Consider the following 15,720-nt stretch of genomic DNA (forward strand, 5'->3'; position numbering starts at 1 on the left):
AATTATTAAAAATAAATTGGATTGTTAGTTATAAAATCATATTTATATAAAAGTATTTAGATAATGATTTCGTATATAAATATACATGTTAACTATCAGACCCGGCAGTGCTTTGCGATTGCTATATTTGCATATGCATATAAATTAATAAAACGCTATTGAAACTTAGATATCAATTAATATATAGATGAAGTGATAAGACGGTAACCATAGTAACATTAATGACAACGGTTAACTTCATAGTATAACCGTTAATTTCGGATTTAGGAGTTTTTTATTATATTTTTACACAATTAGATTATATATTATAATTTCATATGTATATTACATAAAATATGAATAGTTTTTATATAATTACTTTCACTGCGCTTCAAATATTAGTACAGTATTGATACAATTCAGAAAGACTGACCTATCAAAGTGTGATAAAAGTTTTTTTTAGGAGTGAAAACAAATTTGATATTCGTTTTTAGTTAGTAGTTATACCCTTAAATGCATATTTTCGACAAAATCATAATACAAAATCATAATACAAAATTTGTTGGCCCAAATTTTTCGCCTTAATTGGCCTTTTATTCCTTTTGAAATATCAAAAAAATAGAATTTACTTCAACATGGCTCAACCAATCCATACCAAACTAGGCTGAGGTTTAGGGCTCTTTGAACTGCACCAAATAGCACAAACCGGGTGTTAGCACCATAATATAATTACCTTGTAAATAATTAAAAATATTATTTTTATTAGTGTTTAATTTAGTTACCTATATTTTTATTTGTATTGTTTTAATTGGATTTAGTTATTTAAAAAGAAAAAATTTGTAATTATATTTGTTTGTAATAATGAGTAATAGAGACAGTTGCTAGGGGTGATAATTGTTGCTAAGAAGCGTCACCTAGCAACGGACCGACCATCTTAGTTTTTTAGAGCAGTTCCGACTAATTAGTGGTCCTGGTAGCGTCATTAGCAGCCCTATCTGCGTTTGGTTGATATTATTTTATTTGACATATTTTGAGTGTACTCGTTGTCATAACAGTTCGGAACCAGACCACTTCTGTGTTTCATTTTAATATGAGTTCCAATTAATTAATTAATTAGTGGCCAACCCCTGAACCCAAGGAACGTGCGTAACCAGCCCTGTCTGCGTTCATTTTGTCGGCTCGCCTAATACAATACGACTGTTGGATATTCGGACCATCAATAAGCCACTACACCAACTCTGGACCATTGCAGCGATTTATTTAGCAACAAGGGCTGCGACCTATCTCGGCAACACTCTTCCTCGGATCTATCGGAGTGGAGCAACCGTTTCGTTGAACAGTATTTATTTTATATATTTATTACTTTTTTTTTTTTGTGTAAATTAGTTTTATTGTAATTTTCATAATTTATCGAACTATTTTATTTTTATCTGAAAGGCCTTTTTATTTTTACTTGTATATTTTGTTTTTTTAAATGTTTAAATTGAACCAAATAAATGTTTAGTCCGAGCCAGTTTGTATTTTGTTCATTTTAAAGCCTTCCAACAAAAAGACATTGTCGATTTGAGGTGGCTTTAACACCGGGTCTAATTAAACAAAGTAGAACTGGGGATATAAAATAACGTTTGAAAAGTTTTCTTTATTCGAAAATTATATTTAAATAATCTAATTAAATGTTAATAGGTTAAAGAGGAGACTTCAGCTTTCCAACGATTGTATTAATGTAGAAATAGGACAAGATGCAGAGGAGTTTTGTACGGTTATGTGAACAATAGTCACTGGAATAAAAAAAAAATCCTTCAAAATCAAGGTGAAAAATTTCTAATTTTTAATTTATTTTAAAAATGATATTTGAGGTTTTCACAAGGAAGAAAAAAACCAATATGATTTGTTTTTTCCTAAAATAAATTTTGTTGACCTACTTTACTGAAATCATTTTTTTTTTATTCAATAAAAAATCATTTAATTGAAACAGTAATATTTTTTTTTATTCTTCAGGAAGATACAAATCGATTCGTACATAATAATCATGAAAAAATATGTAATTTTCGAGCCACGCGCCTAAAATGCTTAATTTTTTTAAATATTTTCTTTTATCCGCTAAAATCTGGTAGGCCTATGATCTTTGCAGGAAACTCCTGAACATTTAGGAAAATGTTTTATCACAATCGGAAGAGAGGTATAGCAGTGCATAAAGTATATTAGATATATCTTTTAATTTGAATCAAAGAGAAAAAAAAACCAATAATAATATATATACATAAAAATACATATAGACTATTTGAAAATGATGAGAAAAGCGTACGCAACAATTTTGCCAAGACATAACTGAGTGACCTCGACTCGACAAGGAATAACCGCTACGTCACTGTGATGTCAAATGGGCGTCCCGCTCTGACGTCACTGCTAGCCCCAAAGGGGTTTAAATGGCGGATTAGGTTATATAAAAATACATTACCTGCGCTCTAAGAACGATAATAATAGAAATAATACCTGCTTATAATCGATGATAATTTATAGGTTCAAATTTCAACATTAAATTTATGGAAAGTATTCCTATTGTGTTTTTTTACTAATTTAATTTCACTTAGATGCTACACGATTCTAAGAGCCTGGAAATAATAATAAAAGTATACTTACAAAATCAAGAGGACATATTCACAAAAAAAGTAATAAAAATGGCACAATACAGAAGACATTTTTCATTATCTGTGAGCACACACATTTAAAGTATTCGGCATCCATTATAGATAGCGTGCGTGACCTAGTTTTGTATACGCTAGTAATTTTCTTTCTTTTTTTTTTAAATCCTCATCCTGTGTTATTGTTATACATCCAATTGACAAATGTTTTCGAAAAGATGAAAAAGAAAAATGAACAGTTGTCGATATTTAGGACAACTGATGTCGTAACTACGCTTCAAACAGCTTCCATAACGAGGAACGAAAATTACGTAAGGTATCTTCTTTGTTTCGGGATATCGATGTCTATTTTATCGATATGAATAATTTTATGGTCATCAGTGATTTTATTGTAATGTTGTCAGGAAATTGGAAGATCATTAGTAAATTGTATAGCAATGCTATTCAAAATTTTATCATTTAATCGTAATCTATATCGGTATATAAGTTGGTTCTCATTGAAATGGGTTGTGTATTATCAATAAATAATTTTTTTTGTTTATCTGTTATGAGAGACTAATGCTAAACGATCCGTATATGAACACTTCCTCGTTAGAATCGATTAATGCAGCATATCCGGTTATAACCGGACAAGGAGACTACACCGTTTCGTCCTTGAGGATGTTCAGAATTAGTGAATTGTGTTATGATGTTTCTCTTTGCAATAGAGCGATTATTAAAATAAAAAAAAAATCGATATATCTTTCCGAGCGATTAAATGTATCGAATACGGCAAGGATCGATTGTAAGAGACGGCTAGCTGATGGTGGTGCCCACGTGCTGGCCAAGGACGTCACTCCACGAGGCCAGCGTACACTAGCCGTACACAAAGACGTACACTAAGAGGTACACTCAAGACTTGTGTACTCACGTGGACTTGCTGCGACACAGACAGACAGGAGCTGAATACACTAGCACCGACCGAACCAGACTGAAATAGAGATACGGGAGGAGCTGTGTGGCTATAGGAGGGGGAGTTCTTACAAAACATTTCAGCTTCTCTCGCGGCTCCTACACTTGTCCCCTTTTATTATATTCTTTTATTACATTATAAAATACATATCTAGGTTAATGACATTATTAACAGCCATTAACAGAGCTGCAATCATACTATAAAAAAATTATTTCGAATTCCTCAATTTCTCTAATGAAATTTCTCAGATATAAATAAAATTAAAACGAATAATGAAAATAAATATAAATAATATGTGTAAAAATAACGAGTTAGTTCTTAACACACATGGGAGCATTGCAGCACAACGTGCTGGAAGAGGAAGTAAAAAAAAAAATCAATACATTAAATAAGTCATATATTTGACCGGATTTCCTAACTTATCGGAATTCTAAGGAGTAATAAATACAATTTGTCCTTTTTCAAATATCAATGAAAAATAACCAATAACTTTTCTAAATAGCTTTTGTAAGAAATTTTGAACATAACATCTTTTAATGAAGTTAGAGAATCTCAAATGTCCCAATTTTTTTGATTATTTGGCTATGATGATGCATTAAAAACCGAAAAATTTAAAATCATGCGAGTATTCAAATATAAGTATTTAAAATACGACCTTTAAAAGAAATAGTTGACACAGTTAAACGCCACGTTGGTTAAACCTAGCGTCAGTTTCAGGAACTAAAATACGTAAACAAAAGATAGGAGTATGTCGTAATGTTGTTTACGAAGATTTTTTGTAAATCTTTTTACAATATCGTCTTATGAAAAAGATGTTTATTAATTTAAGTGATTGAACATTACATAATTTGAAACAGGTGAGGTATTTGGTTTGTTCCAACACAAGTTTGGACTATAATCTAACTGGTGCCAATACATCAGGATTGTTTTTCCATTACAAAATCTTAACCCTTATTGCAGTAAAAGGAACGTAATAAATAGAACCAAGCTCATGAAAAATAAGTAATCAATTTTTTTTTAAATTAAATTATTTATAGAAATAAATATTTACAACTGTACAAAACATAATAGTAACAGGGATTTTTTTTTTCCGAACCCTCTAAAATCAGAAATAAAATGTGAATTAGAAGTGCATTACTGTGTAAGAAAGAAAAGTAATTCGTGTCGTGTCTTACCTTTTACTACCTTTGGTATTTTAAGGTTACCTGTTATATTTAATTTTACATATGAGCTATCCATTCAGGAGCTATTTTGAGTCCGGAGGTGAGGGGCCTCCTCGTGTTGTATCGCATATAAGTTAAAAAATAAAAATAAAAATAAAGATAAAGATAAATAAAATAAAAATAAATAATAAAGACAATACATAATGGTGAAATGATAAGAGAAACAGTCTGAAATCAAAAGAAGTGTGAGGGAGGGGGTTGGGGTGCATCAGAAGATGGAGCTATGAGGTGATGTTAATAGGGTTTTTGGAATAACAGGGGTTGATAAGGATGAGAGATTTAGAACTATTGGGTTTGGATGGGTAAGGATTTTAGAATGAAAGGCCGTATATCTATTTAGGGCCAAATTTGCAATGAATGGGATGTTGAGGTCTTTAAGGATGAGTTTATTTGTGACGTAATAAGGAGTATTGATTTTTTGATATTGGATTGGATACGGGAGGGATTTGATGGTCCATTTGTTCAAATTGGTCTGATTATCATGTATACGAGTTTTTTGTAACTAATAAAAAAATTAACTTCCTCAACACTTGATATAAAAACGCATTTTTGACAGTCCAAAACTCTACTATTTAAACTGTTAAAGTGAAGAATTAGGTTCTTTTTAAGTTCGACGTACATCATGCTTGCTTCTTCAGAACAAATAACTGTATAGCTACTACAGTTTTATTTCCTTCTTCATCGAATTTATCAAGCAATTGTAGGTATTTTTTATTTATCTGAAAATAAAATATTCCTACACAGCATCGAAGGTCTTCAGAGAGAAGATAAGGTGCATTTTACATCCTTCCATAACCACAGAACACATGTTTCCGGGATGTCTGGTTTTTATATTGACTTATCTCTGGTTAGTTTTTGAGTAAATGGTAGTTCTGCTCACTCACCCCATCTCCCTTCCTGCGAGGTGGCAGGGCAGGAAGGGCCCTAGAATCCCTATCAACATTACCCTTCCTTAAGTCCTTTCTTCTCAGACCCCTCTTTCGTTTTCCTTCTTCTCTTCATTTCTTCTTCATTCTTATCATTATATATATATTTTTTACTTTATTTGTTAATTATCAATCTGTTTACAACTAATCATCTCACGAAGGCCCCTCACCTCCAGATATTATATTAAGAGTTTAAATAGATCGAGCATCTAAATACAAAGATAAGTACTTCACTAAGACCTTCAATTACCAACGGTAGTAAACAATTTGAATTATGTTTTCCTTCACATTATGCATTTACTAATTCATGTCTATTTCTGTTTTAGAGGGATCAGGAAAAAAAAACAACGGTAAATGGTATTTTCGTATGTACATACATTATAAATTATAAACACAATTACATGCTTTGTGAAATTTTATGGGAAAACAAAATTTTGCTTGGAAGAATATTTTTAAATATTCATTTCTACGTAGAGTATTTGCATATTTTTTCTAAAACTTAAAATTGAGGTAGTTTGAAAATGGATTATAGCCTTTATAATAGGAATATAAAATCATTTAATACAATTAACTTCCTCATCACATATTATTGTAAAAGTTTGTCCAAGTTTTTTTAGTCAAAGTAGATTTTTATGTATGTTTGCGTAAATGTTATAGTATTTAGTAAGTTCAATTTGATTCAAACATGGTAAGGTATCCATGTGTTAATATCCTAAATTAAAAAATAAAGTTGATGAGGTGTAGATGACCGTAGGTTACTGATTTGAAATGATCGGGGGGTGCGGTCAGCAAAGAACAACATAAATAAACAAAAAATATTTATATATGCCGAAATTTCGACCTGATTTTCATGTCTTCATCAGGGCTATAAAAACAAAAAGACACCCATCATTTAGAGAGAAAAAAGTTGATTAATAAATATGGACAAAGACAGTAGTAGATTGATTACATTATTATTTATATACATATAAATGTGAGTAATAAATAAATGATACAGTGGAAAGAATCTATAAAGAATTAGTTAAATTAATAATGGAGGTTATGAAAAAAAAAATTATTTAACTAATTCTTTATAGATTATTTCCACTGTATCATTTATTTATTACTCACTTTATATGTATATAAATAATAATGTAATCAATCTACTACTGTCTTTGTCCATAGTTATTAATTAACTTTTTTCTCTCTAAATGATGGTTTTCTTTTTGTTTTTATAGCCCTGATGAAGACATGAAAATCAGGTCGAAACGTCGGCAGAAATAAATATTTTTTGTTTATGTATGTTGTTTCTTTGCTGACCGCACCACCCGATCATGTTCTCCAATCAATAAAGTTGATCATTTTCGTAGGATTTAGTAAAACACGTTAAGTTTGTACAGCACGATTTGAGTTTTTTTTTTTACTGCATGGTTTTTTGTTTTTTATTGTACAAAAATCCAGGCTCTACTAATGAGAAACCGTCAAACTAATTTGAGATAATTTAACCAATGAAGGAGATAAAATTGCTGTCATAATGAAGACACCTAAACAAAGAAATATCTCGTGGATGATATATATGAGGAGAAGATGGTTGGGGGAGCGGTCTGAAAATAACCCAAATAAGTTTTTAAAAAATGTTAATAGTGCCAACGTTTCGGCCAGAATATCCAATCTTCATTAGGGCTACTTATAGGAGATCGGAAATCTAAGTGACTCAGATTTTCACCATTTTCACTTAGATTTCTGATCTATAAGCCATAAGGGAGGAGCAGGCCTAAGCCCATTATACACAAGGGGGGGGAGAGGCCTCAGCCCATTACACAAATATATATATGTATTCCATTCTTAAACGTTGGGTATTCTATGTCGTAAGCTCGTGGACCTAGAGTGCCCGGAACAGCTCTACAGTGTGATCGCCTCATTTCTAAACAGCGAACTGTGCGGGTTCGTGAAGAACACTCAACATCTATCCCACTGACTTGCGGAGTGCCTCAAGGACCAGTCCTCTCGCCAGTCTTGTTTTCAATTTATACTGCTGATGTGGTTGGCAAGGACTACAGGAAGACAACGGTCGCCGCTTACGCTGACGACATTGCCATCTACATCAGCAGTATGAACGCCTAGGCAGCTCTACATCAGGCTGAAGCAGTATGCTCTGAGATTGTTCAAAGGCTGGGCTACTTGAACATCTCAGTCAATGCGGCCAAAACGGACTGTGTTGTGTTCGCGCACACAGCGAACAAGAGATCAAGACTGCCGAAGACTCTCCATGTGAATAATACGGTGAGCTCACCTTCCAACTCTATCGTATATTTGGGCGTAAAGCTAGACCGTCATCTTAAGCTTTCTGCCCATTTATATCAGAAGGCGAGAACAGTAAGACGAAAGTCATATCGTCTCAACCACCTCCTCACTTCTCCGGCTCTCTCGAGCCGATGAAGCTGCAGATATACAAAAGTATTCTGAGACCAGCACTACTATAAGGGGCACCATTGTTTACCCACATATCAGATGGAATCCAGCGCCTTCTTCAAACTTTTCAGGATTCGATGTTGAGGAAAATCGTACGCACAATATCGTGGAGGAGGAATAGGCCACCGAAGCTGCATCAATTGTTTGAGCTGCCAACTGTACCGGAGTTCATCAAGCGAAGACACATACAATTTTTCGATTCACTTCAGTACTATACGAATCCGTTATTCAACACGTTAACACCTGCCCCCGTCCGGTGCGTTGGCAACACACTACGTAAGGTCACATAGTATTAGGATCAAGTTTTTATTAGATTTAAGTTTGTTAAATTCAGAAATAATGTGTGCCCCAACACATTATACACTTCTATTAATACTGAAAACAAAAATAATACACTCCAAAATACACCTTAGAATGTAGATGTTCTACAGTAAAAGGAGACAGTACATTGTTTATAAACACGCCATTAAAATTTTGTAGGGGTTTTGGAAAAAAAAAAAAAAAAACGTTGGGTACACAAAGATATCTAATTCTGCATTCTAAAAAATACCCCCGCCATTTTATTTCTTTTTTAAATTTTTATTACCTATAAGTACCACAGTTTTATTACCACAGTAAATTATGGGAAACAAAACGACTGAATTTAATTCGTTAACAACAAGGTTTACCAAGGTGGCTCGCACAATGAAAATACAATATCTCTTATGATTTTTTGGACGCGACCATCTCCCCTTGTTATTACCCTCCTATATATAACATGTTTCCAGAATGAAACCATCAATCAAATAAGTTCATTATTTTCTTTCTTTTTTTTTCTTTGTTTCCAAAAATCTGCCTACGTCCATGCAACCTAACAATTATTACACAGACCAACGCATTAAAAAGCTTTTATTTTATTTTCATTGAAAAGAAGTAAACAATATGATAAGTGGCAATTCAAAAATAAAATATAATAATAACATGTGTATTTCATTAGGATTAAATGGAGAGGAGAAAAAGATTAGTGTTAGTGGCGGCATCTGGCGTAACAAAAAAGAACCTGACACTGAAGGCTACATTTCGCATCGTTCTTTTTAAAATATACTTTTTGGTTTAATTTTATGCATTCAGAGCGAGTGATTTCCGTAGTAAATTATTACTGAATAAATACTTACTAAAATTTATTTTTCCGGTAGTTTTTTCAACGCTGTTGATAGCTTGATATTTATAGCTCATTAAATGTTCTTAAAGAATACGAGTACAAACAGTAATGCACAAACTAATTTTTAATATGTTTACATTAGTTTGCTAAATTTTTATCGGGATTAAATTTGGAAATAGCACTAAAAATTCATATAGTAAGCGTTCCAAAAGTCTATTCACTTTTGCGATTACCTTTCAATTTGTTATATAATATAAAATAGAATGTAAAAATATTGTGAATAAAGAATGATCAGGTTGACAATAATTCCCTTTACCATTTACTGTCAAGTGTTATTTATAGTGTAAAGTAAAAGCCAAATCTGACTATTATCATAATACAAAAACACTTTTTTTCTCCTTTAGTTAGTTATCAAATTCTTTTATAGTTCATATTTAACCTACAATGAATAGTGTCGAAATAAGAGGATCAAAATAAATCCCACCACATCACCTTTAATCTTCGTCGTAAACCTACTGACTGCCCTACTGTATACTTAAATGATGTTGCCTGGAATTCTCAAACAAGACTAAAAAGGACAGGAAACTGCTCGTCGATTTCGACTATTACATCACTTACTAAACAAACTGTTTAAATTTCCAATTCATTGCAAAAGACTGATCTACTTGGCTGTAATTAGGCCAATCTGGACTTGGGGATTTGAGCTTTGGGGCTCCACTAAACCTTCGAATTCCCTTCGTATCCAGTCCTTACAATTAGAAATCCTTCGTCAAATCCTCAATGCTCCTTACTTTGTCACTAATAAAATCATCCATGAAGACCTTAATGTTCCATATGTAACCAATCTAGCCCAAACTAAACATCAAACCTTCCATTATAGAATATTTAACCATCAAAACCCTCTAGTTTCTAATCTTGCTTCTTCTTCTATTCCTGACAATCCTCCTAGGCACCTAATAAGAAGATGGCATTGAAACCTTCTGGAGTAGAAATATTATTAGAGTGCTACCAATAAGTAGTTTCTCTGCATGCCTGTATCACTCCATTTTGATCTTACATCAATATTAATAGATGTATTTTTATGCAAGTACAGTTGTAAATAGCAATAAATAAATTTTAAGAAGTTTTTTTTTTAAAGTTCATGTTTATCTAGTTTCTATTACTAACATCTATGACAGATGGTTAATTACGTCAAATAGACAATACATTAAATATATAATAAGATTTTTCAAAAACGTTCCAGTTATCTTCGAGTTAATTCATCGAGGTACCTTACTCAACCCTGATAATTAATTCCATTAAAAAAAAAATTTACTAGTAAAAAAAATAAGATAAGCTAAAAATAAATTAAGCCAATGTTTCTTTTCTCAGGTCGTTTTATATTTTAAAAATAAAAATCAGTTTTCGATACTTAACTTTTAATACCGATAATAAAATTTAACATACAGGAACTATCGAACAAAAATGATGATTCCTTGTTTGGATAAGTCGATATTTTTTCAAACTATTTATATTTAAGCCAGACTCGAACACGAGCAGGACTCCAGTTCATAAGTTTGTAATACATAATTTATAATAAACAAATAAAATGCGAAGAAACATGAACTCTATTCAAAGCATCAATATGAGCTTAATGAGATGCGCTTACTATGGCATTCATTAACAAGGAACAACGCGTGTCTTTTGCGCAACCTTAGAACTGAGCAAATGAATATTTATAATAAAGCTGAAAGACGAAAAGAGGCGATGTTGTAAATAGTTTGGAAATACAAAGGGTTACTCCTGACACGTGCTGAATGTGTCCTCGTCATGCGCCATGTGTTGATAGTAGTAGTGAACGTTTTGTCCAAATATCTTATCTTATCACTATCGAAGCTTTTTACAAGTCACATTATTTGTTAGTATTACTATATTATTAGTACTATTTAAACAGGCTCGCCATTTCAGATAACTGGAATATTCACTAATAATATAATATTCATATAGAACAATTTAAAAAAAATAAAACTGTACCGCTACATGAAGGGTAAGGGATGCAGTACTTTGTAAGGAAGTACTGTTTCAAGACCAACGGTTGCTCAAGGAGGTGATTTTTTAACCCAATTAAGGGCACCCACTTTATGAAGCTGAATGGACCCCGGAAGGCTCAGTGGATGACTCAGGGCTAGAGTGAAACAGAAAATAATTATCTGCTGCAGCCGGATTCGAACGTGGTTCCTTGGAGTTAGTAGTACAGAGCCTAACCACTGAGCTACCCGCTACCAAAAAATATTTAACATACTTGAAATAATTCATATTCCCTAATATTTTTTTAGACTGAATCATTATTTATTGGTATTAATATATTATTAGTACCGTAACATGGTAGCCATTTGAGATATCTGGATTACCCCGAATATACATGCAATCTGGATATGTTAAATTGTGCTATGAGCGTTAAAGTCGAGAAACACATTTGCCATTAGTGTGCTAATTATGAAAATATCACAGTCGACTATTAACACATTCTTCGGTCTACTAAGACTTAGTAGACCGAAGAATGTACGTAGTACGTAATGACGTTACATGAAGAATGTAAGAAGACAGACTTAGTAGTATCAATGCTGATTTAGTAAGCTTGATAAAATTCGCGAAAAAGATTATTATGAGGTTTTCCTCTTAAGTGTTTACTAATTTCATTTAAAATTCCAGGGGAGTGTCAACGAATTTAATTTTTTATAAAACTTATTTTTGTGTTACTAATGGGTTACCACCTGTCCGCTTAACAACGATGGACTCTTTTTTTGCCACCTTCATCGCTACCTTCTGACAAACGGGGTGCGACGCAACTCCTCCCCCACCCCAAAAAAAAAATAAAAAACGATTTATTCTTTTTATTTTCTCTAATTATACATAAGAGGAAATTGATCCATATAATTTTTATAAGAACATAAACGACGGACCAACCACCATTTCACAAATTATACAACTGTTCATTTAATTGTACAACTCGTTGCTCAAATTGTATAACTGTAATTTACATGTATTTCGTAGTTTAGATTGGATTATTTTTTAAATATAGTACAAGCAAGAAAAAAATAATATAAATAAAATCAAGTCTTTATCCTAGCAATTTTATTTGTACTTCAATTTAGTGCCTTTACAAAAAAAAAAAAATCATAATCACTTTCTTTCACACTTTCCCCTAAATTGCAATGGATTGTTATTCCGTCTTTGCCGATACGGAAAGGTCTCATAAATAGAATTACATGTTACAACATTGTCTGGTGGTCTGTTTAAAATCTATATTGAAATGTAGTGATCAATGATGTGCCTCAAAAATTTCAATTGAAATGAAAACACAATTATTAATGATGGTCTTCCTCATGCTGTAGATGTGTAATAAGGGTGGGTTTCAAAATTATGCAACTCTATGTTGTTTAAAAGATATTATTTCCAAAACGAGAAGGGAGGGGGCGAGTAAAACCTAAAGCTTCCTAATGACGGAGACTGCTATTACAAGTATTACATAAACGAACAAGTTTATTTATTTAATGTAATTTACAACTGTACAAATAATAAATACAATAAGTAAATCTGTGGAATGTTTTATTTAGAATTATTAGAAAAGGTTTCTACATGAAAACATATATCTTAGGAACCATTAGAGGTACAGTTGTGTGTAAACACTCAATAAAAATATTATCAATACTATAAAATATTATATAATATATATCTTCCTAGGAGTAGTAGTTTTTATGATATTTGATATAATTAATCCACAAAATGTTGATAACTCATTATTTTTCACCTGGGTTATTGTATTATAAAGTTCCGTTTTCGCAACAATGGATAATTGCACCTACCCCCATAGTTTATACTGCATGGCATTTACTATTGTGACAGTAGACTTTCATTTCAGGTCATAAGAGATTATTTGGGATCAATGATTCTCTTAGTATTCCCGGAAATCAAAATGGAGTTTATGAAAACAATTAAAAAAAAAAAAATGAATGTATGTGTGAGAGGGGAGGGATGTTATGTGTGTGCATAAATATGTATATAATAAAAATACAATTATTATGTTTTTAAATAATGTTAATTTATAAAGAATGTTAATTCTTTTCAATGTAAACAAATTAAGCTCTGTAATTAGGTGATAACACAGTCCTAACCTGTTGGAGGTAGGTTTTACTATGCATATGGTAAAAAGAAACAGTTTTTTTTTTTAATGGTTATTGATATATTGAGATTATATGTTTTTGTAAGTAAATAATTATTTTATGAAATTTTTATGGGAAACTGCAATGATATTATTTTGATAATTTTTTTTGTTTTGAATAATATATGACATGGGCAATTGGCCTGTTAGTGAAAGAAATATTTTTAATGAATTGTGACAAGCCAATAATTGAGGTATGTTTAAAATATTATTAAGATAAAACAATATGAAAAATAATAATATGAACAATTTTTAGGTTGCCTCCTTGATAATGGCCTAAGGGCCGAAACGTTGAGGGATTATAATAAACTTTGTTCAGAGTAAAAAGATCATTTGTAGTTGAGTTATTATTAATATGAACCTGTCTCAAGCAATTTTTTTATTTATTTATTTAATGTAATTTACAACTGTACATTTGAATACACTTGAAAATCTTGGGAAGGAACTACCCATAGTTCAAGCATTAATTTAAATTAGAAGGTCCCGTGGCCATTTTCTTTTCAGACGCCTCGGAGGATTATCAGAGATTGTTAAGGATGAGAGATTAAAAACTAATGTGTTAGGGGATGGGTAAGGAGTTTGGAATGAAAAGACGCATGTCTGTTTTGGAACGAATGGGATGATAGTTTGTAGCGTAATAAGGAGCATCAAGGATTTTGGATTTTAAGGATTGGATGCGGGAGAAATTTGATGGTTTGGTAGCTCAATTCCGAGAGCTCAATTCCATATGTCCAAATTGGTCGGATTATCATAGGGTATAATAATTGTTTGTAGTGTATGGGAAGTTTAGAGCGTTTGTCAAGTAGATGTAGCAATCGGAATCTACGAGCAGTTTCTTGTCGTTTTAGTCTTGTGTGTGGATTCCATGTACGTCTCTTGTCAAGATGGAGTCCTAAGGATCGAATCTGTTCAACAGGCGTTAGTGGAGTACTTTGAAAGCATACTGTGGGACAGGAGGGTAGAGATACGAACAAGTTAAATAAAAAATTTACTATAATAACTAAATTAATATAAAACCTAATAAATAATAATTTATTATAGAGTAAATTCTCTAATATGGAGGGCACAACATCCTACATAGCCCGAGGTTCACAATTGGTTTACGATGTCCTAGTATCCATGTCCTATTATAAACTATTAACTACAAAAAAATTAATATTTTAAAATTCTTGTGCTTTATTTACTCTGTTTTATTAAAAATAACTCTTTAATAAAATTATTAAAGTATCTGATTTTTTTTTATTCCCGTGGAAGATAAATTAAAAATTAAATTTATTTTTAAATTTCATTAAATTAACATTGAACATTTTACCAAAAACTAATAAGGAAAAGAGGTGAAATTTAAGGATATGAACAAGATATAACTGGTTAAGGGGCGCCAGGAAAAACCAGGATGGACTGCCGTTGGGGAAAACCGAACTGGCAGCTATATCAGGTTTTGATATAACAGGCACTGGATCAAGGAGAAGCAGGAAATATAATAATTTGTGGAATGCTATATTATGTTATTGGAACGGAGTATCAATCAAATTGAAATAGCAATACAAATTCATACATCTCTAGAATTCTGAATCTCTATTTCTCTGCCACAATATACAAACGTATATGTACATGCTCCTCACACTCTGAATATAGACAGATCAAACAATTATTATGCGTAAAAATACTTTTTTATTTTCTTATTTATTGATAAATATTACAATCTACCAACCTTGGGCAATAAGTAATAGTTATAAATGATTCATAACAAAATTCAATAAAATTACATATAAATACATAAATATATAATTTTTATATTTATATAAACATTATCAAACTTTGTACATGAAGTAAAATAAAATAAGTAAAATGTTTAACTAATATAACAATAAAATAAAAGCTATATTATGTAAAATATTATTACTCTAGATCTGCGGATCCCCGAGCCCATGAGGGTAGAACAGGGCACAACAAGATCCCAGCACAGCCCTCTCACCGCGTCACTGGTAATGAGGCAATGGAGGTTGAGTAAGTGCTAAAGCAGTAGAGAACTAAGAAAAATAATACTCACAAATTTATAATAAAAAAATCTGAACCACTCATGGATAATTGTATAGAGTTTATGTTTTTTTGTTAATATTTAATTTTTAGTTATTTAAGGCTAAATGTACCCTTCCTGGGACGCACCAGAATTTACTTTTCTATTTACTCTTGAACGGATGGTCC

At 31.7% G+C, this 15,720-nt stretch overlaps 1 protein-coding gene across 3 annotated transcripts in view; it reads right to left on the reverse strand.

The window, feature by feature from the left end:
• The window catches only part of LOC106679008 (forkhead box protein N3), a 339,867-nt gene that overhangs the window by 147,243 nt on the left and 176,904 nt on the right, over positions 1–15,720 (reverse strand). The window contains exon 1 of one of the 3 annotated variants that reach the window (XM_067050825.1): positions 3,532–3,608. The exons of the other annotated variants lie outside the window; for them this stretch is intronic. The gene's annotated coding sequence lies outside the window, so the exon portion shown is untranslated. Of the gene's footprint in view, positions 1–3,531; positions 3,609–15,720 lie in introns of those variants that run through there. 3 annotated transcript variants of the gene reach the window in all.

Source organism: Halyomorpha halys, unplaced genomic scaffold (assembly GCF_000696795.3).
Source record: "Halyomorpha halys isolate HHAL.00 unplaced genomic scaffold, Hhal_1.1 Scaffold172.1, whole genome shotgun sequence".
Taxonomy (NCBI): Eukaryota; Metazoa; Arthropoda; class Insecta; order Hemiptera; family Pentatomidae; genus Halyomorpha; species Halyomorpha halys.